The sequence below is a fragment of the Carya illinoinensis genome, chromosome 15, assembly GCF_018687715.1.
Source record: "Carya illinoinensis cultivar Pawnee chromosome 15, C.illinoinensisPawnee_v1, whole genome shotgun sequence".
NCBI classification, from domain to species: Eukaryota; Viridiplantae; Streptophyta; class Magnoliopsida; order Fagales; family Juglandaceae; genus Carya; species Carya illinoinensis.
This window is the reverse complement of record NC_056766.1, coordinates 22,531,636-22,557,222: the sequence shown is the minus strand read 5'-3', so window position 1 is coordinate 22,557,222 and position 25,587 is coordinate 22,531,636. Positions and strand designations below refer to the sequence as shown.

Below are 25,587 nucleotides of genomic sequence, written 5' to 3'. Positions count from 1 at the left end.
GAAGGATCTCACGAGAAATTGGCTATAAATAGAGGAAGTATGACAACAGGAATGAGGTTATAAGCTCTGTATATCCCTCCAAGTTCCATAACTTCCTGCTCCAATGGTCCTTGAAGAAAATATTTTGACTTTCACATCAGAGATGACACAACCACCCCCCACCACCCTTTCTTCCTCTCTTGCTGGTACAAGAGAGCTGTCATTGTCAAAGTTACTACAAAATACACATCAACAGTTGGCACCATCTCAGAGATCTAATATTTTTTCGACCTAATAGGGTTAGCGTGCCTTTTGTATGCCGACCACAGTGCATGTCTGTGCGACCTTTAAGTAAGAGTCTACATTGGCAAGCATTGAAGGAAGGTTCACGAAAGTAGAATAACTTGTGAAATGATTGACCTCTGACAAGGAGCCCTTCGACAAGAGAACAAAATATTAAAGTGGAAGAATGCTGTGTTTGAGGGAGGTGTCAAACCATGCAAGATTGAGCAGATGGAAGGGAAGTCGCAGAACACTGGTGAGGCACCACCCAAAGATGAAGAGCACAAGCGGATAAGCGACAAACTACGCAGTCTCATGGGCAAGTATGAGGAGATGGCAAAAAGGATACGAGGACCATCTGCTATGGACCAATCTACTTAGCATCATAGACCTAGCCTATAGTGTCCAAATGAGGGCAGTCTCGCTTCCCTCAAAATTTAGGCCCCCATAGATAGAGATGTACGACCGATCGAAGTATCAAGCCAAGCACCTGAAAATGTTTAAAACTCACATGAAACTACACGGCTTCTAGGGGAGAGATCATTTAGCACTCGTGGGTTTCACCCTAGCAGCACTCATGGGTTTCATTGAGCACCTTGGGAAAATTGTACGAAAAATTCCGACAACCCTGTAGGACTTCATGGATCGGGCTAACGACTTCATCGATGTTAAGGACACCCTCCGGGCTCTAACCACCCTATGGTACACTGGAGCGGAGCTGGCCACAAGCAGTCCCAAGAGGGGTAGCAATGGGGGACTGGGACACTTGGGAGAGGTATTCCCCCAGTGCCTGTTGACCCGAGTGACCAAGTGGAATCTAAAATCGACCGCACTGGGTGGCATTTGGACACTAAGGTGCAAGCACAGAGCATTGGCCTAAGTCCCCAGGCAGGATCTAAAATCGATTGCACTAGGTGGCGAGGGGGGACTAGGACACTTAGGTGGCATTTGGACGCTGAGGTACAAGTGCAGAGCATCGACCTATGAAACCTGGCGAGATCGGAAATCGACCATGCAGGGTGCCAAGGGAGGATCGGGACACTTGGTAAAGGTGTTCCCCCTACACCCACTGAGGGTCGAGGGCAAGGCATTTACCCGAACTATCAGGCTAAAACTAAAATCGACTGCACTAAGAACATTAGCCTAAGTCACCAGGCAGGATCTGAAATCGACCACACTTGATGGCAAGAGAGGATTGGGACACTTCGGAAATGTGTTCCCTTGCATCCCTCAAGGTTTCTAGCCGTGTTGATGCCTTTAGAGACCATTTCAATAAGTTGTCAAGTAAGAATCTGTTGGTAGAAAGAATCTAGTGGTGAATGTCGGTATGGATTAGAAGGATGAGATATTTGATAAGTTCAGTTTGAGATAAGGATAGATGGGAAAATTTCTCCCCCTTTAAATTATTTTACTCCTACGGAGCCACCAAAGGTGATTGTTAAGGTAGGGGATGTTCAATTGGTGTCGCCTAATAAATCAGTGTGTAGTTGGTTTGAATTATCTAAGGAAAACTCTGAGTTTGAGGTTGATGGCGATCGTGTGTTTGAGAAGAGTGTGTCACCGAGGAGTTTGCTCATGGTGGTTGATGAAGCTTTGGAGTTTGAACTTTGTCGTTTAGTTGAAAAAGAGGCTGGGGTTCCCAAACAGAGGTTTTCATTGTTTGAGGGCGACCCTGAGGATGACTTGGAGGAGCTAACAAATAAATGTTTTGATTCTGATTTGGAATTGAATGTTCCATTGAAGTGTCTAAGAGGAAGGAAGAAGAAAAGTCCGATGATAGTCCTGGAAAGGAAAACTCGGTCTCGAAAGCCATTTTAATTTTATTATGAAGATTCTTATTTGGAATATTAGGGGTATTCTTTCGTTGAAGAGTAGGCTTCGACATATTTTGAATAAAAGTCGTCTGTCTGTGGTGGCACTGTTAGAACTTTTCTTGTTGCTAATAAATGTAGGCGATGGGCTAGGTGATTGCATCGGCCTAATTTTATAAATAACATCGAAGTCGGTGGTAAAGTATGGTTGTTCTGGGACGATGAGCTGGAGTTTGAGCTTGTTGCTATGTCGGATCAAGCACTGTCTGGTTGGTTTATTTGCGGCAGTATCAGAGTGATGGTTACTATTGTCTATGCGAGCTGTTTTTGGGTGAAAAGACTAGAACTGTGGGATCATATTCGTGGTTTAGATATGGGTAGTTGGCCGGCTTTTTTTGGTGGGGGATTTTAATATTGTTCGTGGGGATGATGAAAAAGTGGGAGGTCTTTTGAGAGCTCCTCGTGCAAAATTGGAGTCTAACAATTGTATTCATGATTGCAGACTGATTGGTCTTCCTTCTATTGGGAATAAATTTTCTTGGTGTATTGGGAGGCTTGGTGGTAGACGGATTTGGGTGAAGTTGGATCGTATTTTGGTTACGTCGAGCTTCTTGAATTGTTTTTTTTTAGGAGGCTCATATGGAGTATTTTCTACAGTGTTCTTCTGATCATTGTCCTATACTATTGCATTTGATGAGAGAGAGGGGGAGCTGCATTAAATACTTTAGATTTTAGCGTATGTGGGGAACTCATGAGGGGTTTCTACCGTTGGTTCGGGAGGCTTAGAATCAAAATGTGGATGGCTCTCCTATGGTGAAAGTTAGTCGAAAACTTCAAATTTTAAAAAGCATGCTACGGAAATGGAACATTGATATTTTTGGGCAAGTTCATTTGGAATTGGCTAATGTGGAAGCTCGGATGGTGGAAGTTGAAGATATGCTTAGGATCGGGAAAATGAGCTATTGGTTTGTAAACAAAGCCATCTTCAAAGGCTTCATTGAGAAGAGACTTTGGGATGTCAAAAATCTTGTATTAAATGGCTAAAGGAAGGGGATTTAAATATAGCTTTTTTTTCATGCGTCTATGCGTGTTAAAAAGAAGAGCTTGATTGTAGACCATATGTCGTTGAGTAATGGCCAGGTCTTGGATTCAGCTAAAGCCGTGCATGATGAAGCTGTTCAGTTCTTTTAGGAGCTCTTGTCAACATCAGATGTTAACTTGGATGAGGAGGCTCTAAGTTTCTTATTGTCGATGGTTTTGGAATAGGATAATGAGGCATTATGTGCCCCACCATCCTTGGAAGAGGTAAGAGAGGCATTATGGTCTATTCCACAGGGTGGAAGTCCGGGACTGGATGGTTTCTCAACTAGTTTTTTCATACTAGCATGGGAGGTGGTGAAACAGGATATTTTGGACATGGCTAAGGAATTTTTTTATGGGATTCCATTGACAACTTTTTTTGGGGCTACTAATCTTGTATTGATCCCTAAGGTGGGTGCTCCGGCTGGTTTTGGGCAATTTCGACCAATCAGTTTATGTTCGGTGGTCTATAAAATCATGGCGAAAATCTTGGTGTCTCGTTTGGCCCCAGTTCTTGGGGAATTATTTCACCAGAATAAGCAAGTTTTATTTGGGGGCGTAGCATCTTTGATGATATGACTCTTGCTCAGGAACTTGTACATGGCATGAATCGTAAAACTAAGGGTGGAAATGTCATGTTGAAGATCGATATGGCTAAAGCATATGATCGTGTAAATTGGAGATTTTTGTTGGAGGTGATGCGTAGTTTGGGTTTTTTAGATAAGTGGTGCTCTGTGATTTTCAATGCCATTTCATCACTTGTTTTTTCAGTTATATTGAATGGTTGTTGCAAAGGTTTTTTCAAGCCTTCCCTTGGACTTCGTCAAGGCGACCACTTTCGCCGTATCTATTTATTTTGTCAAAGGAACTTCTTTCAAGAATGCTACATAAAGCATTTTCCCAGGGCCAAGTTAAGTATTTTAATACTTGTGGGGGTGTGAGTATTTCTCATTTATTGTATGCTGATGATTTGCTAATTTTTGCTAATGGAAGTAAAGTTTCTACTCGGAAAAAAGTGAATGATTTGCTAATTCTCACCGTCGATTCTTTACATTTGAGCTCTCGGATGCAAAAGAAAAAAAGGAAAAAAGTGAGCTTTCATCTACATTAGAACACCTCATACCAACGGTTTGTGAGACCCTGGCCTGTTTGGCCCTAAGCAACATCAAGAAGCAAGAGGCCTATTTCCGTCCCCTACTATGAGAACTTGAGTTCATCGGGTTCCTTTCCTCATAGTTATTACACATAGCACTCACACACCATTCTTTGCTGGGAAATTTTTCTTAAGGTGGTAGGTTGAGGTAACCAGCTTCAGGTTGTTCAGTGGTGGCCGCCCGATGGCATTGTATAAGGAGTGGGTTTTGAGTACAAGGAAGTCTGCCATACGTGTTGTCGTCTACCTTCCTGTCTCGGCTTCTTCCTATCTCTACTACTCACTTTGAGGGCAGCTAGCATCTGACTGTCTACACATCTGTCCCTCCCCTAATCTCCTCCTATTCATCCTTGTAGATTTCCTCCATGGCTTTCCTTCTCAGCTAGAATCTTCCAGCATCGCTCTGGTGGCTCCCCTCCTCCATGATGCCCTTCCCTCAGCATCTACATGTGCATGCTCGTGTGCACCTTCCTCAATGAGATGAAGTAGTTCTTCTTTCCTCACCAATCGAATCATATTGATGTGTGTAAGTACAAACAACGTGCATGTTGATGCATGTTTTGTAGCTGCCAGGCAACAAAAACTCTCTAGTACCTACGATGGCAGAGAAAAAGGGTTGTGGGTGGTTGTGTAACCACCAATGCCAAAGTCAGGTCTTTTCTTTCAGGACTAGGAAAGGAAGAAAGTAGATAGGAGTTCCCCTTGTGCCCATCGAGGTTCGAGCCTGGAGCATCAACCTAAGTGACAAGAGGGATTGAAAGTCTACAAATTAACTGCATTGGGTGGCGTTTGGATGTCGAACCACAAGTGTGGAGTATCAACCTTGGTCACTAGGCAAAATCTAAAATTGACCGCGCTCGGTGGCCAAGGAGGACTGGGACACTCCTTGGTGGTGTTCCCCAAGTGCCCATCCAGTTTTGAGCCAGGGGCATCAACCCATGTGACAAGGCCAGATCTGAAATTGATTGCACTAGGTGGCATTTGGAGGGCCAAGGTGCTAGGTTTTCTCCCCTATGGTCGTTGAGTTTCAAGTATGGAGCATCGACCTAAGTGAATAGGCTAAAATGAACTCGATTGGACTTGGTGGCATTTGGACGTTAAGGCGCGAGCACGCAGCATTGACCTTCTTAGGCGGGATCTAAAATCGATCTTGTTGGGTGAGGGGGGACTAGGTTACTTGGGAGAGGTGTTCCCTATGTGGCAGTTGAGTTTTGAGAGTGGGGCATCAGTCAGAGTGAGCTGCAAGTGTTCGAGTGTAGAGCATTGACCCAAATGATCAGGTGAGATTTGAGATCAATTACACTAGGAGGCATTTGGATGCCTAGGCCAGAGCGTAGAGCAACGACCTAAGAAACTAGGTGGGATCTGAAATAGGTCATACTAGCCAGAGCGGCAGCACAAAGGATTTATTAATGAGAGCAGGCAAGATCTAAAATGGACAGCGTTAGGTGACGAAGGGGACTAGGACGCTTGGGAGAGGTGTTTGCCCCTACGCTCGACCACAAAGTATTTACCCAAGCTACCAGGTGGGATCTGAAATAGACCACACTGGGTGGTGTTTGGACACGAACGCCCGAGCGATGAATATCTACCCAAGTCACTAGGAGGGATCTGTAATCAACCATGCTCGGTGGTGAAGGGGCACTAGAAAACTAGGGAGAGGTAATCCCCTGCATACATTAAGGTTTAAGCATAGAGCATCGAACCATGTTGATGTGTGTAAGTACAAACAACGTGCATCTTGATGCATGTTTAGTAGCTGCCCGGCAACAAAAACTCTCTAGTACCTACAATGGCGAAGAAAAGGGGCTGTGGGTGGTTGTGTCACCACCAATGCCAAAGTCAGGTCTTTTCTTTCAAGACTAGGAAAGGAAAAAAGTAGAGAGGAGTTCCCCTTGTGCCCATCGAGGTTCGAGCGTGGAGCATCAACCTAAGTGACCAAGAGGGATCCAAAATCTGCAAATCAACCCCACTGGGTAGCGTTTGGATGTTGTGACACAAGCATGGAGCATCGGCTTAAGTCACTTGGTAGGATCTTAAATTGACCAGGCTAGGTGGCCAAGGTGTCTAGGACACTCCCAAGTGGTGTTCCCTTATGCCTGTCCAGTTTAGAGGAAGGGGTATCGACCCAAGTGACCAAGCCGAATTTGAAATCGATTGCACTAGGTGGCATTTAGAGGGCTGAGGCGCTAGATGTTCTCCCTTGTGGCCGTCAACTTTCAATAGCACTAGGTGTCAAGAGAGGGGAACAAGCAAGATCTGAAATCAAGAACACTGTGTCTAAGGGGGAACAGAGAGCATCGGCCTAGGTGGGATTTGAAATTGACTGCATTGGGTGGCTTGGGAGGACTAGGGCACACCGTGGTGGCATTTAGACATACTAGACTAGGTAGGATCTGAAGTTAACAGTGCTGGGTGGCAAAAGGGACTAGGACACTTGGGAAAGGTGTTTGCCCCTACACTCGCCAAGGCTCGACCACAGAGCATTTACCCAAGCTAGTAGGTGGGATCTGAAATAGACCTCACTACGAAGCATTTGGACACGGAGGCCTGAGCGATGAATATCGACCTAAGTCACCAAGAGAGATTTGAAATCGACTGCAGTGGGTGGTGAGGGGGGACTAGAAAACTTGGGAGAGGCATTCCCCCTACATACGTCGAGGTACGAGCATAGGGCATCGAACCGTGTTGATGCGTGTAAGTACAATTAACGCCAATGTTGATGCGTGTTTTGTAGTTGGTAGGCCACCAAAATCTCTGTGGTATCTTTGAGGGTGGAAGAAAGGGGATATGGGTGGTTGCGTCACCACCAATGCCAAAGGTAGATCTTTTCTTTAAGAATTAGGAAAGCAGCAAGCCATCGAAGGTTTAAGAAATGTATTGAGCTTGTAACCTCTTTCCCATTGTCAGTCTTCCTCAATTTATAGAGATTTCTCATGGGATACTTTCATCACTATAATCATATCTGTCAAGGATGACATGATGTCCTATTTAATGCGGTCGCCTGTGTCAACTATAGGAGCTCAACCTCGAGGTTGGCCACTCTGACCTAAATTCAATGCGGGCAACCCAGCATGGGACATAATTCTTGGCATGTAGGATTCCTTGCATGTTTGTTCCCCATTAATACGTGGTGACTAGAGGAACCCAAGGGCCCAAGAAGGGGTAAGGCAGCCGGCGGTTCCTCCAATCACCATGCGAGAAACAAATAGGCGTGATCCTGTCCCCTACAAGATGGGCTACATTGAATGTAGCTTGGAGCGAGGTCTGGCTCCTATAGCGAATTGGAACGGTGATGTCAAAATGCATTATAGTGACAAAAGGATCCTATGAGAAATTGACTATAAATAGAGGAAGTCTGACAACAAGAAGGAGGTTACATGCTCAAAATATCTCTCTAACTTTCCATAGCTTCCTGCTTTCATGGTCCTTGAAGAAAGTACTTGACTTTGGTACACTTGTTCCCCCTACACCTGTCGAGGTTCAAGCGCAAAGCGCTTACCCGAGCTAGCAAGCATGATCTGAAATCGACTATACTAGGTAGTGTTTGGACACTAAGGTGCAAACAAGGAGAATCGGCTGAAGTCATAGGCATGATCTAAAATCAACCGTGCTGGGTGGCAAGGGGAGACTAAGACACTTGGGAGAGTTGTTCCCCCTATGCTAGTCGAGGTTCCGACACAGAGCATTTACCCGAGCTACCAAGCGGGATCCAAAATCAACTACACTAGGTCGTATTTGGACACCGAGGCACGTACAAAGAGCATTGACCTATGAGACCAGGTGGGATCGAAAATCTTGGATGGCGAGGGTGGACTCAAAAACTTGGGAGAGGTATTTCCCCTACATACATTGAGGTTCGAGCGTAGGGCATCGAACTGTGTTGATGCGTGTAAGTACATTCAACGAACATGTTGATGTGTGTTTTGTAGCTGCGAGGCAACAAAAACTCTCGGGTACCTACAAGGGCAGAGGAAAGGGGCTGTGTGTAATTGTGTCACCACCAATGCCAAGGTAAGGTTTTGCATTAAGGACCAGGAACCCATGGAAGGTTTGAGAGATATATCAAGCCTGTAACCTCTTTTTCATTGTCGGCCTTCCTTTACTTATAGCGATTTCTAATCGGATACTTTCGAAACTATAATGACATTTGTCCTAAACGGCATGACGTCCCATTTAATGTAGCCGCTCATGTCAACTATAGAAGCCCAACGTCCCGGCATGTCTGTTTCTCATTAATGCATGGTGACTGGAGAAACCCAGGGGCCCAAGAAGGGGTAAGGCAACCGGCGGTTCCTACAGTCACCATGTATTAATGGGAAATTGAGAGGTGTAATCCTGTACTCTACAGGATGGGCCGTATTGAAAGTAGCTTCGAGCGAGGTCTATTTCCTATAGCTGACAAGAACGATAATGTCATGTCATTTGGAGCAAATGCATTATAACGTTAGAAGGATCCCACGAAGCAGGATCTAAGTCACAAAGCGGGATCTAAAATCCACTTTGTTAGGTTTCAAGGGGGGACTAGGGCACTTGGTAGAGCTCTTCCCCCTGTGCCCCATTGAGTTCGAGCGTGGAGCATCGACCCGTGTGACCACATCAGATCTCAAATCGACTACACTCGGTCTTTTTTGCATGTTGAGGTTTGAGTGCAAAGCATTGGCCTAGGTAACCTGGTGGGATTTGAAATTGTTCTCATTGTGTGGCATTCGAATGCTAAGGCGTGAGGGTGTAGCATTGGCCAAAGTCTCCTGGCGGGATTTGAAATCAACCGTGTTGGGTGGCAAAAGGGGACTGGGACACTTGGGAGAGGTGTTCCCTCACGCTCCCGTCGAGGTTCAGTCGCAAAGCATTGACCCGAGTGACATTTGGACACTGAGGTGTGAGTGTGAAGCATCAACCTACGAGACCTTATGGTAGGTGGGATTGGGACACTTGGGAAAGGTGTGCCCATTGAGGTCTGAGTGCAGAGCATTTACTCAAGTGTCAAGGTGGGATCTGAAATTGATCACACCGTGCGGTGCTAGAACGCTAAGGCATAAGGGCGTAGCATCCGCCAAAAGTCACCAAGAGGGATTTCAAATCAATCATGTTGGGTGGCGAAAGGGGATGGGACACTTGGGATTGGTGCTCCCTTGTGCACCCATGGAGATTCAATCGTAGAGCATCGACCGCACTTGGTGGCATTTGCACATTGAGGCTCGAGAGGGAAGATTGGCCTACGAGACCATGCGAGATCTAAAATCGACCATGCTGGTTGGGAAGGTGGGATTAGGACACTTTAGAGCGGTGTGCTTGTTGAGGTTTGAGTGCAGAGCATTCACTCGATTGTCCAGGTGGGATCTAATATTGTTCACACTAGTTTGAGTGCAGAGCAGTTACGCTGAGGCACAAGTGCGGAGCATCGACCTAAGTCACCAGGCAAGATCTGAATTTGACCATGTTGAGTGGCAAGGGGGGACTGGGACACTCGGGAGAAGTGTTCCCTCATGCTCCCATCGAGGTTCGAATGTAGAGCTTTGATTGGAGTGACCAAGTGGGATCTGAAATCAATTGCAGTTATAAGAATTTGGATGCTAAGGAGTGAGCTTAGGAGATCAGCCTACAAGACCAAGCGAGACATAAAATCAACTACACTAGGTGGTGTGGGGGGATTTGGACAATTGAGAGAGGTGCACCCATCGAGGTTTGGGTGTGGATCATTTACCCGAGCAACCAAGTGAAATCTAAAATCAATCGCATCAAGTGGTATTTGAACACCGGGGCATGAGCTTGTAGCATTAGCTTACTTCACCAGGAGAGAACTGAAATCAACCGCATTTGGTGGCGAGGGGGGACTGGAACACTTGGGAGTGGTGTCCCCCTATGTGCCCATTGATAGAAGTGACTAGGTGGGGTCTAAAATCGACCGCTTATTGTGGCATTCCACCACTGAGGCGCCAGCATGGATCATCGATATTTGGCGAGGGGGCCACTGGGACACTTAGGAGATTTGTTCCCCCTTCGCCTATCTTGGTTCAAGCACAGAGTATCGACCCGAGTGACCAAGCATGATCTAAAATGAAGAACATTGGGTAGGAAGCCAAGGGGGGAGCGCAGAGAATCAGCTTAGGCAGGATTTGAAATTGACCGTGCTGGGAGGCCAGGGAGGACTGGGACACTTTGGATCGGTATTCCCTCTAGTGCTTGTCAAGTTTTGAGAGTAGACCCGAGTGACCAAGTGGGATCTAAAGTTGACAGCACTTGCTGGAATTTGGACATTGAGGCACGAGTGTAGAGTATCAACCTAAAAGACTAGGCAGGATCTAAAATCAACCGTGCTTGGTAGCGTGGCGAGGACTATACACTTGGGAGAGGTGCTCTTGTCGAGGTCTGAGTATGGAGCATTTACTTGACTGACTAGGCTGGATTTGAAATCAAACGCATCAAGTGACATTTGAATGTCGAGGCATGAGGTCGTAGCATCAACCTAAGTCACCAGGAGGGATCTAAAATTGACCGCTTTGGATGACGACGGGGTACTGGGAAACTTGGAGAGGTGTTCCCTCCTACGGCCATCAAGGTTTGAGAGCATAGCTTCGACCCAAGTGACCGGGAGGGATCTGAAATCTATCATTCTTGGTGGTGTTTGGACACTGAGGCTTGAGTCGAAGCATAGACATAACTAGTAGAATCTGAAAATGACCGCACTGTGTGGCGTTAGGACGCTAAGGCGTGAGGGTGAAGCACCAGCCTAAATCACTGCGGAGGGTGATGAGAGGGGATTGACACATAGGAGAAGTGCTCCTTCCTGCACCTGATGAGGTTCGAGCGTAGAGCATCAAACCAAGTGACTTGGTACGATTTGGACGTTGAGGCACAAGCATGGAATTTCGACCTATGGGACCAGGCGGGTTACACATAGCACTCATAGTTATTACACATAGCACTCACACACCATTCTTTGCTTGGTACTTCTTCTTAAGGTGGTTGGTTGAGGTAACCAGCTTCAGGTTGTTCAGTTGCAGCCACCCAATGGCGTTGTATGAGGAGTGGGTTTTGACTACAAGGAAGTCCACCATACGTGATGTCGTCTCGGCTTCTTCCTACCTCTACCTACTCGCCTTGAGGGCAGCTCGCGCTTGACTGTCTACACATCTCTGGTGCCTAACTGTCTACACATCTATCCCCACCCTTGATTTCCTCCTATTCATCCTTGGATATCTCGTCGATGACTTTCCTTCTCAGCTGGAGCCTTCCAGCTTCGCTCTAGTGGCCCTCCTTCTAATGGTAGGCGCAGTACGAGCGGCCTTCCTCCATGATGCCCCTCCATCAGCATCTACATGTGCATGCTCCTGTGCACATTCCTCAACGACGTGAAGAAGTTACTCCTTTCCCATCCAACCATTTCCTTACCTCGATCTCATTCTCGTTGGTTTTAGCGTCAGTACCCCTCTTGGGGCTACTTCTGGCGAGCTCCGCTCCCGTGTACCATAGGGTGGTTAGAGCCCGGAGGGTGTCCTTAACATCGATGAAGTCGTTAGCCCGATCCATGAAGTCCTACAAGGTTGTCGGAATTTTTCGTATAATTTTCCCAAGGTGCGAAATGAAACCCACGAGTGCTGCTAGGGTGATCTTCTCGTCCAATTCATTGGTGGTCATCTGCTCCTTATTCAAGAGGTAAGTGGCCGACCGTCTTCTTTTCCTACTAGACATGAATTGGTGGCTCAGCTCCTCGAAGGTGATGATGGCTGGTTGAAGGGTGACAAACCGTAAGTCAGGGGGAAACCCTGGCACGTCATCTCTCCCCTAGAAGCCGTGTAGTTTCATGTGAGTTTTAAATGTTTCCAGGTGCTTGGCTTGATCTTTCGATCGGTCGTACATCTCTATCTATGGGGGCCTAAATTTTGAGGGAAGCGAGACTGCCCTCATTTGGACACTATAGGCTAGGTCTATGGTGCTAAGCAGATTGGTCCATAGCAGATGGTCCTCGTATCCTCTTTGCCATCTCCTCATACTTGCCCATGAGACTGCGTAGTTTGTCGCTTATCCGCTTGTGCTCTTCATCTTTGGGTGGTGCCTCGCCAGTGTTCTGCGACTTCCCTTCCATCTGCTCAATCTTGCATGGTTTGACACCTCCCTCGAACACAGCATTCTTCCACTTTAATATTTTGTTCTCCTGCCAAAGGGCTCCTTGTCAGAGGTCAATCATTTAACAAGTTCTTCCACTTTCGTGAACCTTCCTTCAATGCTTGCTGATGTAGACTCTTACTTGAAAGTCACACAAGCATGCATTGTGATCGGCATACAAAAGGCACGCTAACCCTATTAGGTCGAAAAAATATTAGATCTCACAGACGGTGCCAACTGTTGATGTGTGTTTTGTAGCAACTTTGGTAACGTTAGCTCTCTTGTACCAGCAAGAGAGGAAGAAAGGGTGGTAAGGGGTGGTTGTGTCATCTATGAATTCAAAGTCAAAGTCTTTTCTTCAAGGACCAAGAGAGCAGGAAGTTATAGAACTTGGAGGGATATATCGAGCTGATAGCCTCCTTCTTGTTGTCAGCCTTGTGTGATCCTTCTATTGATGTAGTGATGGACTTTGTCCAGGATGACATGATGTCAAATTTAATAAGGCCACTCCTGTCAGTTATAGGGGCCCAACCTCAATGCTGGCCACTCCGAGTTGCATTTAATGAGACCAAACTTGAAGTCTATAGGATCATGCTCTATCTATTCTGCATTATTGTGTGGTGACTGGAGGAATCGCCAGCTGCCTTACCCCTTTTTGGGCCCCTTGGTTCTTCCAGTTACCACGCATTAATGTGGAGCATATTAGCATAGATCCTATCGCCTCCCAGATCGGCCGCATTAAATGGCTCCTATAATTGACAAATGCCATCATTACAACGATAGAAGGATCTAACGAGAAATTGGCTATAAATAGAGGAAGCATGACAACAGGAATGAGGTTATAAGCTCTGTATATCCCTCTAAGTTCCATAACTTCCTGCTCTCCTGGTCCTTGAAGAAAAGATTTTGACTTTGACATCAGAGATGACACAACCACCCCCCACCACCCTTTCTTCCTCTCTTGCTGGTACAAGAGAGCTGTCATTGTCAAAGTTACTACAAAACACACATGAACAATTGGCACCATCTCTGAGATCTAATATTTTTTCGGCCTAATAGGGTTAGCGTGCCTTTTGTATGCCGACCATAATGCATGCCTATGCGACCTTCAAGTAAGAGTCTACATCGGCAAGCATTGAAGGAAGGTTCACGGAAGTAGAATAACTTGTGAAACGATTGACCTCTGACAAGGAGCCCTTCGGCAAGAGAATAAAATATTAAAGTGGAAGAATGCTGTGTTCGAGGGAGGTGTCAAACCATGCAAGATTGAGCAGATGGAAGGGAAGTCATAGAACACTGGCGAGGCACCACCCAAAGATGAAGAGCACAAGCGGATAAGCGACAAACTGCGCAGTCTCATAGGCAAGTATGAGGAGATGGCAAATAGAAACGAGGACCATCTGCTATGGACCAATCTGCTTAGCACCATAGACCTAGCCTATAGTGTCCAAATGAGGGCAGTCTCGCTTCCCTCAAAATTTAGGCCCCCATAGATAGAGATGTACGACCGATCGAAGGATCAAGCCAAGCACCTGAAAACGTTTAAAACTCACATGAAACTACACGGCTTCTAGGGGAGAGATGACGTGCCAGGCTTTCCCCTTGACTTACGGTTTGTCACCCTTCAACCAGCCATCATCACCTTCGAGGAGCTGGGCCACCAATTCATGTCTAGTAGGAAAAGAAGACGGTCGGCCACTTACCTCTTTAATAAGGAGCAGATGACCACCGATGAATTGGACGAGAAGATCACCCTAGCAGCACTCGTGGGTTTCATTTAGCACCTTGGGAAAATTGTACGAAAAATTCCGACAACCCTGTAGGACTTCATGGATCGGGCTAACGACTTCATCGATGTTAAGGACACCCTCCGGGCTCTAACCACCCTATGGTACACGGGAGCGGAGCTGGCCACAAGCAGCCCCAAGAGGGGTACTGACGCCAAAACCAACGAGAATGAGATCGAGGTAAGGAAATGGTTGGATGGGAAAGGAGCAACTTCTTCACCTCGTTGAGGAATGTGCACACGAGCATGCACATGTAGATGCTGATGGAGGGGCATCATGGAGGAAGGCTGATCGTACTGCGCCTACCATTTCATAAATAAAAAGGCTCGACAACCTCCCTCGGCGTCCAAATGCCACGCAGCGCAGTTACCTTAAGATCAATTGCACTAGTTGGCAATTGGACCCCGTGGCTAGAGCGTGGAGCATTAGGCTAACTAGCCAAGTGGAATCTGAAATCGATCACACTGGGTGCCGTTCAGGCACAAAGGCCCGAACGTGGAGCATTGACCTAAGTCACCAAATGGGATATGAAACAACCCCGCTAGGTGGGTAGCGATGGGGGACTGGGACACTTGGGAGAGGTATTCCCCCAGTGCCTGTTGACTCGAGGGACCAAGTGGAATCTAAAATCGACCGCACTGGGTGGCATTTGGCCACTAAGGCGCGAGCACAGAGCATTGGCCTAAGTCCCCAGGCAGGATCTAAAATCGATTGCACTGGGTGGCGAGGGGGGACTAGGACACTTAGGTGGCATTTGGACGCTAAGGTACGAGCGCAGAGCATCGACCTATGAAACCTGGCGAGATTGGAAATCGACCGTGCAGGGTACCAAGGGAGGATCGGGACACTTGGTAAAGGTGTTCCCTCTACACCCACTAAGGGTCGAGCGTAAGCATTTACCTGAACTATCAGGCTAAAACTAAAATCGACTGCACTGAGAACATTAGCCTAAGTCACCAGGCAGGATCTGAAATCGACCACACTTCATGGCAAGAGAGGACTGGGACACTTTGGAGATGTGTTCCCTTGCATCCGTCAAGCATTCTAGCCGTGTTGATGCCTTTAGAGACCATTCCAATAAGTTGTCAAGTAAGAATCTGTTGGTAGAAAGAATCTAGTGGTGAATGTCGGTATGGGAGTTTTTTCAGTGGCTCGTCGAGCTGAATTGTTGGCAATTATTAATAAGAGACAAAGTGAGGCATTGTCGAAGAGGTTCAAAGTGATGTTTGTGGATTAGAAGGATTAGATATTTGATAAAGTTCAGTTTGAGATAAGGATAGATGGGAAATTTCTCCCCCTTTAAATTATTTTACTCCTACGGAGCCACCAAAGGTCATTGATAAGGTAGGGGATGTTCAATTGGTGTCGCCTAATAAATCAGTGTGTAGTTGGTTTGAATTATCTAAGCAAAACTCTGAGTATGAGGTTGATGGTGATCGTGTGTCTGAGAAGAGTGTGTCACCGAGGAGTTTCCTCATGGTGGTTGATGAAACTTTGGAGTTTGAACTTTGTCGTTTAGTTGAAAAAGAGGTTGGGGTTCCCAAACAGAGGTTTTCATTGTTTGAGGGCGACCCTAAGGATGACTTGGAGGAGCTAACAAATAAATGTTTTGATTCTGATTTGGAATTGAATGTTCCATTGAAGTGTCTAAGAGGAAGGAAGAAGAAAAGTCCGATGATAGTCCTGGAAAGGAAAACTCGGTCTCGAAAGCCATTTTAATTTTATTATGAAGATTCTTATTTGGAATATTAGGGGTATTCTTTCATCGAAGAGTAGGCTTCGACATATTTTGAATAAAAGTCGTCTGTCTGTGGTGGCACTGTTAGAACTTTTCTTGTTGCTAATAAATGTAGGCAATGGGCTAGGTGATTGCATCGGCCTAATTTTATAAATAACGCCGAAGTAGGTGGTAAAGTATGGTTGTTCTGGGACGATGAGCTGGAGCTTGAGCTTGTTGCTATGTCGGATCAAGCACTGTCTGGTTGGTTTATTTGCGGCAGTATCAGAGTGATGGTTACTATTGTCTATGCGAGCTGTTTTTGGGTGAAAAGACTATAACTGTGGGATCATATTCGTGGTTTAGATATGGGTAGTTGGCCGGCTTTTTTTGGTGGGGGATTTTAATATTGTTCGTGGGGATGATGAAAAAGTGGGAGGTCTTTTGAGAGCTCCTCGTGTAAAATTGGAGTTTAACAATTGTATTCATGATTGCAGACTGATTGATCTTCCTTCTATTGGGAATAAATTTTCTTGGCGTATTGGGAGGCTTGGTGGTAGACGGATTTGGGCGAAGTTGGATCGTATTTTGGTTACGTCGAGCTTCTTGAATTGTTTTTTTTTAGGAGGCTCATATGGAGTATTTTCTACAGTCTTCTTGATCATTGTCCTATACTATTGCATTTGATGAGAGAGAGGGGGAGCTGCATTAAATACTTTAGATTTCAGCGTATGTGGGGAACTCATGAGGGGTTTCTACCGTTGGTTCGGGAGGCTTGGAATCAAAATGTGGATGGCTCTCCTATGGTGAAAGTTAGTCGAAAACTTAAAATTTTAAAAAGCATGCTACGGAAATGGAACATTGATATTTTTGGGCAAGTTCATTTGGAATTGGCTAATGTGGAAGCTCGGATGGTGAAAGTTGAAGGTATGCTTAGGATCGGGAAAATGAGCTACTGGTTTGTAAACAAAGCCATCTTCAAAGGCTTCATTGAGAAGAGACTTTGGGATGTCAAAAATCTTGTATTAAATGGCTAAAGGAAGGGGATTTAAATATAGCTTTTTTTTCATGCGTCTATGCGTGTTAAAAAGAAGAGCTTGATTGTAGATCATATGTCGTTGAGTAATGGCCAGGTCTTGGATTCAGCTAAAGCCGTGCATGATGAAGCTGTTCAGTTCTTTTAGGAGCTCTTGTCAACATCAGATGTTAACTTGGATGAGGAGGCTCTAAGTTTATTATTGTCGGTGGTTTTGGAACAGGATAATGAGGCATTATGTGCCCCACCATCCTTGGAAGAGGTAAGAGAGGCATTATGGTCTATTCCACAGGGTGGAAGTCCGGGACCGGATGGTTTCTCGACTAGTTTTTTCATACTAGCATGGGAGGTGGTGAAACAGGATATTTTGGACATTGCTAAGGAATTTTTTGATGGGATTCCATTGACTACTTTTTTTGGGGCTACTAATCTTGTATTGATCCCTAAGGTTGGTGCTCTAGCTGGTTTTGGGCAATTTCGACCAATCAGTTTATGTTCGGTGGTCTATAAAATCATGGCTAAAATCTTGGTGTCTCGTTTGGCCCCAGTTCTTGAGGAATTATTTCACCAGAACAAGCTAGTTTTATTTGGGGGCGTAGCATCTTTGATGATATGGCTCTTGCTCAGGAACTTGTACATGGCATGAATCGTAAAACTAAGGGTGGAAATGTCATGTTGAAGATCGATATGGCTAAAGCATATGATCGTGTAAACTGGAGATTTTTGTTGGAGGTGATGCGTAGTCTGGGTTTTTCAGATAAGTGGTGCTCTTTGATTTTCAATGCCATTTCATCACTTGTTTTTTCAGTTATGTTGAATGGTTGTTGCAAAGGTTTTTTCAAGCCTTCCCGTGGACTTCGTCAAGGCGACCCACTTTCGCCGTATCTATTTATTTTGTCGGAGGAACTTCTTTCAAGAATGCTACATAAAGCATTTTCCCAGGGCCAAGTTAAGTATTTTAATACTTGTGGGGGTGTGAGTATTTCTCATTTATTGTATGCTGATGATTTGCTAATTTTTGCTAATGGAAGTAAAGTTTCTACTCGGAATTCGAGGGGGTTGATTAAAAAATATGAAGAGATCTCAGGTTAGTTAGTAAATCCTAAAAAATCCTCGATTTTGTTCTCGTCTAATATTCCATGGGGTCGAAAAGAGGATTTGAAGCAGTTGTCAAGTTTTATAGAGGGTGCATGGAACTGTACATAGATGGGTATTCCGTTACATGTTGGGCGTATTAATTGGAGATTGTTTGAGCCTTTGTTGTTTAGGGTGCAAAAAAAGTTGGCTGGGTGGAAGAGTAAATTGTTATCTTTTGGTGAAAAAATTATTCTTATAAAGCATGTGCTTACTAGTGGAGGGGGGACTTAGTATTCGTGATTTGTCCGAGGTTCAAAGATCATTATTTATGAACTTTGCTTGGAATTTGTTGAATGGGGGTTCTCTATGGTCGAATTTTTTTCGGTCTAAATATGTGGGAAGCTCTCAGATTAGCTCGGTGATTGAGGGATCAAGGGGCTCTCGGTTTTGGCATGGGGTTATTCAGGCTCTACCTTTGGTGTTAATTAACTCAAGATGGTTGGTTCACAAGGGCTCTTCCAGTTTTTGGTTTGATAATTGGCTCGGTGATGGTGTTATTGCTAATCGGAAAATGGTGGCGAGAGATGGAGAAACACAGGTCTGAGATATATTCAAAGGGGCGGATTGTAATGTTTCGATGTTAATATAGCTGGTCGATGAGGAAACTGTGAATAGGATTTTAATATCACAAGTTCGTATTCACGAGGGACCTGATTTTTTGGTATGGATACATCCTATAGATGGTAAATTTAATACTAAATCAGCTTGGAATATTGTTAGAGCTCATGGTTCTATCTGTCCTTGGAAGAAATGGTTATGGCAAGCTTCAGTTCCTAAGAAGATGTCTTTCTTATGTTGGCGTGCTCGTCGTAGTGCTCTCCCGGTGGATGAGGTAATTAAGAAACTTGGTATACCATTGGTTTCGAAGTTTCATTGTTGTCTATCTTCCCAAGCTGAATTTGTGGATCATATTCTTTGTGAGGGGGAGGTTCCAAGGAAGCTTTGGAATTATTTTGCAGCTATTTTTGGAATAAATAAATTTGCCTTCTATTTGGGTTTGGGCTGGGTTGATGAATACCTGGTGGAGCCATGCTTCGAATTCTTTCCAAGTACGTTGGTTACGTGGCGTTATTCCTATCTTTATTTCTTGGGCACTTTTGAGATCTCGTTGTGCGGCTCGTATGGAGGGGCTGAATTTTGACTGGAAGAATGTTATTCGAATGGTAAAAGGTTTTATTTTAGAATCTTCGGGCATGGTGAGGAAGTTCAAAAGATTAGGCCCCCATGATGCTTCGATATTAGCAAATTTAAATTGTCCTATGGTGGCTTTGGAGAGTAGAACACCTAGATATAATGCGTGAGAGTTACCGGAGAATGGGACGGTGAAACTTAATGTTGATAGAGATTCTTGTGATAAGTCGAGCCGTTATTGATGGCCTTCGAATATGGTCTAGCCATTGCTATGGTCTTGGGTGGGTTTGCTCATTGTTAGAGATGATACTTGTTGCGTCTTGGGTGGGTTTGCTCATTGCTATGGTCAAGCCACGAATACTATTGCGGAAAGTCGAGCCGTTATTGATGACCTTCGAATATGCAAGCAACTTGGGTTGAGGAACTTCGTGATAGAGTCAGATTCTAGTGTTATAGTGGGATGGTTTCTCGCAAGTGTTTGTAATTATTGGAACCTTTGGGATTTTTGGGAGGAAGCTCAATGTCTATTTAGGGAGCTTAATGTTCACTTTAAAGTGGTGTTTAGAGAAGCAAATATGGTCGCTGATTTTTTAGCTAAACTTGGTGCTAATAGTGGGTCTCTAAATTTTTTTGGAGAATATTTTGGTACAGGAAGACTTAGAGGTCTTTTACGTTTGGATAGTTGGGGTTTCCCCGACAATAGATGCTAATTTTTGTGGGGCTAGGTCTTGCATTTGAAATTGGGATGTTTTTGTTACCACGGTATTCCTCCGCCATAAATTAGGGTTTTTTTTTAATAAAATTGGAAGGGGGTCATTCATGGGCAGGTGATCTTCATCTCTTTCTTAAAAGGAAAAAAAAAAGTTATCAAGTAAGACCAACTATTTAAACACCCAACACCTTGAAGAATAGGGAGCATACTTAGACCTTCATATGTCAACTAAATGCCCCTTTCCCTCTTTTTGAAGCCAACGCATCAACCATTGCCGTACACAAACCACGTGGACAGAAATTTTGAGTTACCAGCAAAAAGTATGCGGGGGAATGGCAACTAGTAAGTAAAGAAACAACAGCAATAGGTGGGCACAAAAAGGAAGCAATCAACAGAAATAATAAAGTAGAAAGATTATAACTATTATGATATATATATATATATATAATATAATATATTTGGCTTCTTCTTGAGCAAACTCATAAACTAAAGAATCATAACTTCAATGAAAACCAGCCAAATTAGTTAATCCTATAGATACTAATAAAATAATTCTAATTAATGAACTCACATAAATGCGAATTCAAGATTAAGGCTGACAAGCTATATGATCAGAGTATACCTGGAAGTTTATTAACCAAAGAGCAAGCTTTCTCAGCACGCTTGAGAGTAAGATGCGCACCTCTTCCAGCATTGTATCGATCGGTTCTCATCCTGAACCACCAAAAAGTGATACATTAAGCAGAATGATGTAGACAACAGCATATTACAGCCAACCATTTCAATAAGCTGTCAATTGAGACTAACTAATTAAACACTCATCACCTTAAAGATAGTACTTACACCATCATATGTGAACTCAATGCCTCTTTCCTTCCCATGCCAGGATTTTTGAAGCCATCGCATCAACCATTGCTATATGCAAACCATGACAGATAAAAAGTTTTAGTTACCAGCAAGGTATGCTGGGGGAATGGGAACTGGGTGTGTAAAGAAACATCAGCAATAGGGGTGTCACAAAAAGGAAGATGAACAAGACAATCAACAGTAATAACAAATTAAATGAGTAGAAAGATTATAAGTATTATGAAATATATATATATATATAAAATATATTCTATATAATATCTTTCGCTTCTTCATGAGCAAACTAATAACCTGAGGAATCAAAACCAGCCAAATTAATTAATTAATCAAAACACCCATATTCCTGAACCTGCCTCAGAGATCACTCTACAGAAAGGAAAAGATCAAGCACGGCCAATAAGTAAAGAGCACCATCCACTAGCGCAATGATAGGCAGAACCATAAATGAAACGGGAATGAGAAAATATTGAAATATAATTCAACCTTCACCTTCAGAAGTTCATGCAGCTCTCTGTGCAACTCCTCAAGCTTTCTCAAAGACAAATCACGTTCATCTACTACCAACATGGATGAAATAAGTATACCCTGTGGATCCGTAGATCTCGTTTGAGATGTTCTGTATCTTCTCTTGGACTTCTAGGAATTGATTTCCTCTCTCAGATTTCCTTTTCCGCATCATCTCCAATTGTGGAAGAATTCTACTGAGCTCTTCGTTCAACCTTCAGTATTTACAGACTGGCCGTGCTTTTTTTTTTTTTTTTTTTGTTTAATAACCAATCAAGTTTTCCATTAAAAGTTAATGATCTTCATCGACAATGAAAGGTAACAAGTGAATTACACAGCAACCAGATAAACTAAGCCAAGTCAAACCCAGACCATGCTTTCCACGCACACAACCAGGCGTCACAAACAGATAAGGAGACCTCTTGGAGTTGTGCATCTATGGAAACGCCCTCTTCCCCAACTTCCTCATCCTCTGCCTCCCGACCTTATCGCTCACATTCCACGGCACGAGCTCATCGTCCAAGTAATACTAATCATTTCCATCATCATCGTCGTCGCCCTTATCTGCTCCCTGGAAATTATATCAAGTGGAAGTATTTTTGAGAGAGAGAGAGAGAGCAGAAGATACTGCTAGTCTTCTGGAAATATTGAAATTAAGACGTTGAATTTGAAATTCAAATTTGAAAAGGAGAGGCTAGTTACCGAACAATGATTCCAAGAACAAAATGAAGAAACTTAAGGCAGCGAGATGCCCGAAATTGGATAATGCGGCCATGGGTAAAGTGTGTTTTGTTTTGTGCGTACTGGTGGGTTTCTAAGGTTTTTTCGGGTGGACCCATTTGCTAATTATTTGCTTTAAGGCTGCAATGGATCGAGGGGAGGGAGACTGAAGGAAGACTGGGGAGAGAGAAGATTGTATTGAAAAATCACCTTAGATTGATTTTATTTTAATATTTTTAGAACTGTGATGTGTCGCCCGATCATTAGAGGGTGTAAACTCTCTCTTCACACCACATCCGGTTTGAAGTTATTCTCATTTGGAAACTCAGAACAAGTAATTTTTTTTTTATTATTATTTTTTCATGGAAGTTGCTACAGTCACAAAAGAATACTGCTACAAAAAAAAATTTCATTATTTTTCTTTATTTAAGTGCTACAATTGTGGCCTTTCAATATCCGAAAGAGTACTCGAAATCTCATCATTAATATATATACAGTACTAAATCAAAAGCAATGGCATTAGCATATATTTAAATTAGTTAATTTTAAAATCTACAAAAATATATATTATTTTCTTCATAGGAGATCACTTGTTGTTTCCTTCTGCTTGTATATTTTCTACTGTTTCCCTGGAGAGCAGATCAATACAATGTGAGCGGCACACAATATGCATCTCCTCAAACCCAGGTACTTCCTTTGGTGGTTTTTTGTTGTCACAGCAATTTGTATATTTTGTTTATATTTTGATGTTGTGTATGTGAATAATGCTATTGTATATTGCTACAGGATATAACAAATCAAATTTGGACACATGCACCAGAATTTTTTTCTACTCCTTTGACTACTCCTTCACAAGTAAACCTTCATACGATATAAAAAATAAAGTTTGTACTACTATTACATTTTGTTAGTTTTGAAACTATTTTTTTATGCCTATAGTATACACATGGACAAGTATACACGACGGATTATTTGGGAATTGGAGTGATTGCTGCTCCTTCACAAGTAAACATTTGCAGAAATATAAAAAATCAAGTTTGTACTGCTCATTGGACACATTATGACCTTACATTTTGTTGGTTTTGACACAACATTTTTTTTTTTTTTTTGCCTATAGTATACACACAAGCAAGTATATACAACAGATTATTTGGGTATTGGAGCGACTGCTCCTCCATTGCAAGTAGTGTCAACGTGAGACACTCATGTTGTTTTCTAATTTTTTTTATTGTTGTTCTTACTAAGTTTTGTTTCTTTACGTCCAACCATCTCAATTGCATCTCTCGGATCAGGATGATTATCAGGACAAGTATAAATGGTGGTGATTAGCAAGTATGTTTTGGTGGAAATGATTGTGGTCAGACACAATTATTGGAGTATGTTTTGGTGGAAATTATTGGAGTGCAATTTTGGTAGAAATTATTGAAGTATGTGGTGGTGTTTGGGTCCATTAAGTTATTGTAATGTAATATTGAAACGTGTAAAGCTACTTCCTGTAATAGGCTTAGTGCAATTTCCTATAATGCATTTTTGTACTAATGGACTTAGTGCAATATCTTGTAATGCACAATTTTGTGATGGAATGCATTTACAAGGTATCTTGTAAAAACTGAAGATGAAGAAATTGTCATGTGGAGGTATACAAAAATACAAACCTGTCCATTCATTCTCAAAAGTAAAATATTTACAAATTCACAACCAGAATAAGTTTACAAGGTATACTGTAAAATCTGAATCTATCCATGCATTCTCAAAAGTAAAATATTTACAAATTCACAACTAGAAGAAGTTTACAAGGTATCCTGTAAAAAGTGAAGCTAAAATTACCATGTGGAGGTATACAAAAATCTGAAACTGTCCATTCATTCTTAAAAGCAAAATATTTACAAATTCACAACCAGAATAAGTTTTCAAGGTATCCTGTAAAAATTGAAGTCGAAATTGCCATGTGGAGATATACAAAAATCTGAAACTATCCATTCATTCTCAAAAGTAAAATTTTTACAAATTTACAACAAGAAATGCCCAAACCATAAAACTGCCCATCCATTACATGTCAATATTAAAGTACATCTCAGAACTACCCAAAGCATAAAAATACTTTCAACCCATGTGCCCATAGACATCCATCGTGTGACAGCTTCTCAACACCACCTGAATACAGGTTTGCTAAATGTATCTTTAGTCAGTGTAAGCTAGACTTCCCTAAAGGTTGCCCTTGGGCAAACTCAAGCATTCCTTGACGGAGATCGAAACTCAAATGATTCAAATGTGTATGCATTGGGTATTCTTAGCCACGGAAATCCACATTGTGGGGATGGTAAAAGCCCTCCTCATCTCTCATTTTCCAAGCCAACTATGTGAGTAGGAAAAGCATATTGGTCAATATTAAGAGTCAAGAGAGGAAAAGCATATTCTTGAACACAACTGTCAGCCAAAGTCTAGACAAAAATATATAAAAAAGTTTACACACAAAGGCCTTTTTTCCCTTTTGGGTGGCACCATATGCAATATCAAGAGTTCAATAGATTAGCAAGTAAATCCATGGACTTATCATTGTTTCAAAAGAATTCCAATCTTTTTTATTAAGCTCAGGATATAAGAAATGGAGATCTTGCAGAAAGTTTAAGTTTAGTATCACATCGTTGAGAATGCCTCTCTAACTTAATCTTCTTTGCCTTTTTCACACTCCATTTCCATTCCTAAATTTTTGACAAATCCTCTTTGTGTGGTTTCTCAGGCACAGGAACCTACAATCACATTGGGAATGCAATATCGTGGATCATTCAGTCAAGCCGGTTCTTATAAGAATATGCGATAATGTGAGAAATGGGAGCCATCATTTGGAGGGTTTTGAAACCCTGCACCAGCTCAAACTACAATAGGACTAAATACATTCAGAGTTGAAAATAATGAAATTCACATCTACCACACAACCAACCATAAAAAACGCATGCCTAATTTACAACTTAAAATAAGGAAAGCTGAGAGAGAACATTATAAGAGCTAAAAACCTCTATCCTCAAATCTCTGTATAGCTGGTCAACTGTCCATAGCAATACTAGCTTTTCTTCTTTTGTATTTTGAATTCCTATTCCCATTCCACTCCTTAACTAGGTATTCTCTTATGTATACTTTCAGTATATGGGTTGCGATATTTAAATAAAACTCAGATGACATTATTTTTATTTTTTTTTAAAAAGAAGCCAACTGAAATAATAAAGGAAAGCTTGATTTCTCAAATATCGCCCAATCAACAACCAAAAACCAAAAAACTGAAGGCAAAAACTTTGAGGGAACAAGATTCATCGAGGAAACTTTCCAAGAATGATGGAAACTAAAAAAAACAAAGAATCACCTAGCTAGGAGAGATTGCTTACAGAAATTCACTGCCAGCAGAAATTTGCTGCTGAAGACACTTTGCACTCTTCTCTCTCCGCTCAATCCAAGTTTGATAGGCAGAAATTTAGATCAGATGTTGAGAGGATGCCTCGAGGGAGACAAGATGGCTCGGGGATATGTTCAGGTGAGGGTTCGTAGTTCAGGGAGATGTGTTCGTGTG

At 43.0% G+C, this 25,587-nt stretch overlaps 1 long non-coding RNA gene across 3 annotated transcripts in view; it reads right to left on the bottom strand.

Moving 5' to 3' along the window:
* The window catches only part of LOC122295694, a 58,381-nt gene extending 36,229 nt beyond the window's left edge, over positions 1-22,152 (bottom strand). Inside the window, exons 1-4 of one of the 3 annotated variants that reach the window (XR_006238228.1) lie at positions 22,008-22,147; positions 21,291-21,876; positions 20,778-20,849; positions 15,959-20,648 (exon numbers count right to left, since the gene is read on the bottom strand). This is a non-coding gene — a long non-coding RNA (uncharacterized LOC122295694). Of the gene's footprint in view, positions 1-15,958; positions 20,649-20,777; positions 20,850-21,290 lie in introns of those variants that run through there. The other 2 variants (XR_006238227.1, XR_006238226.1) reach the window with 2 other exon arrangements.
* Between the last annotated feature and the right edge of the window lie 3,435 nt (positions 22,153-25,587).